Source organism: Schistocerca cancellata, chromosome 8, assembly GCF_023864275.1.
Source record: "Schistocerca cancellata isolate TAMUIC-IGC-003103 chromosome 8, iqSchCanc2.1, whole genome shotgun sequence".
In the NCBI taxonomy this organism is placed as follows: Eukaryota; Metazoa; Arthropoda; class Insecta; order Orthoptera; family Acrididae; genus Schistocerca; species Schistocerca cancellata.
The window spans coordinates 610,739,791-610,742,017 of record NC_064633.1 but is presented as its reverse complement, the minus strand read 5'-3'; the positions used below and the strand labels follow the sequence as shown (position 1 = coordinate 610,742,017).

At 42.6% G+C, this 2,227-nt stretch overlaps 1 non-coding gene across 1 annotated transcript; it reads right to left on the bottom strand.

Moving 5' to 3' along the window:
- Positions 1-1,084: 1,084 nt before the first annotated feature.
- Trnal-caa (transfer RNA leucine (anticodon CAA)) lies at positions 1,085-1,159 on the bottom strand. Its single transcript has one exon. It is a non-coding gene; the product is annotated as a tRNA-Leu (tRNA).
- Positions 1,160-2,227: the final 1,068 nt, after the last annotated feature.

Sequence of the window (2,227 nt, the reverse complement as noted above, 5' to 3'; positions counted from 1 at the left end):
ACACGGTTGCTTTCTGCTTCTGCCACCAGGGAGGTCTGCCGGCCCAGTAGGCGGAGCCATGGATCATCGTGTTTCGGCCCGACAATAGAAGCCAACCGCTATGGACGCAGGCAGACCAAAACATGCAGTGTTTTCTCATTACCTTTAGGAACAGATTAAGGACCCCAATAGCAGGTTTTGGACTCAAGTCCCTGCTTAGTTTACAGCTGTGGAATGAGTGTTCGTTTCACATATTACATATCTAAGATGAAATTAAATTCTTTATTTTCGATGGAGTGTACAGTAATTTGATTAATTAATAGATAAACTGCAATCTCCCATCAAATCTGTGTAATGTAGTCGTGAAACTTACCATAACAAAGGTTAATAATTAATTATGATTGTAGTGTTGCTCACGCTGCTAAATATTGCATTTTCGGGCAACAACAAAGTTATATTATGTGGCAGGTGTCATTAGAGCACAGTTAAAGAAGTCATTTCTTGAAATAATGGATAAGCTAGGCAGTCATCTTTTCGTGTTTCCCACGCTGGTCTCTTTGTGATCTCATGGCTCAATCGTCGAAAATCTAGGTAGTGATGATTCCAAGCTCGGATGCAAAGAGGCGTAGGTGTTATTCTGCGATATTCAAAAGTTTTATAGATGTGTTTCATAAACCATTCTTGAAGATTAATCTCTTGCAAGTTAGGACAATGGTGACGTTGCAATATCACGTAACTCGTTCCAAAACACCACTTCACAATATAAAACATACTTGAAAATATCTTCCTCACTGTTAAAGTTCACATTTCATGAACTGACTACAATTTGCGTCTTTTTAACATGACGACCAAAGCTTGACTCTCTAATAACCGCTTACGCGCCCAAAAATCAGAGTTACAAGTACGTCAATGATCATAGTGACAAAAGAAAGAATACACATAAAAATAATATTATTGCCATATATACATATCGATGTATCGAAGTACCTCTACATTAATTAAATCAAATCTGAATGTTGTCACAGAAATATGTTAACTGGAATGAGATTTTCACTCTGCAGCGGAGTGTGCGCTGATATGAAACTTCCTGGCAGATTAAAACTGTGTGCCCGACCGAGACTCGAACTCGGGACCTTTGCCTTTTGCGGGCAAGTGCTCTACCAACTGAGCTACCGAAGCACGATTCACGCCCGGTACTCACAGCTTTACTTCTGCCAGTATCTCGTCTCCTACCTTCCAAACTTTACAGAAGCTCTCCTGCGAACCTTGCAGAACTAGCACTCCTGAAAGAAAGGATATAGCGGAGACATGGCTTAGCCACAGCCTGGGAGATGTTTCCAGAATGAGATTTTCACTCTGCAGCGGAGTGTGCGCTGATATGAAACTTCCTGGCAGATTAAAACTGTGTGCCCTACCGAGACTCGAACTCGGGACCTTTGCCTTTCGCGGGCAAGTGCTCTACCATCTGAGCTACCGAAGCACGACTCACGCCCGGTACTCACAGCTTTACTTCTGCCAGTATCTCGTCTCCTACCTTCCAAACTTTACAGAAGCTCTCCTGCGAACCTTGCAGAACTAGCACTCCTGAAAGAAAGGATATAGCGGAGACATGGCTTAGCCACAGCCTGGGGGATGTTTCCAGAATGAGATTTTCACTCTGCAGCGGAGTGTGCGCTGATATGAAACTTCCTGGTAGAGCACTTGCCCGCGAAAGGCACAGGTCCCGAGTTCGAGTCTCGGTCGGGCACACAGTTTTAATCTGCCAGGAAGTTTCAATATGTTAACTATTTTACAGAAACACAGTAGAATGTTGCTGGTATTGAGAGGTTGAGGTGAGGTGCCGTAATGGTTACGTAATTCAAGTACCATCACAGACTGTACACGAGTATTTTCTTCTCCTATAAGAAACGGATATTTAACTAGCGCATAACTCATGCCCCGAGATTCATGGAGTGGACATTTGTCTAACGAATAAATGGTGCATATTTCAGAGACTTATCAATTTTAATATGAACTTTACTGTTGTTGTTGCTGTTGCTGGTGTTAGGTCTTCAGTCTGGAGACTGATTTGATGCAGATCTCCAAAGTACCCTACCCTGTGCAAACATCTTCGTCTCAGAATAACTACTGCAGCTTACATCCTTATCAGTCTGCTTACTGTATTCATCTCTTGGTCTCCATTTATGATATTTACCCCGCATGTTTCCCTCCAGTACTAAATTGGTGTTCTCTTGATGTTTCGGAACGT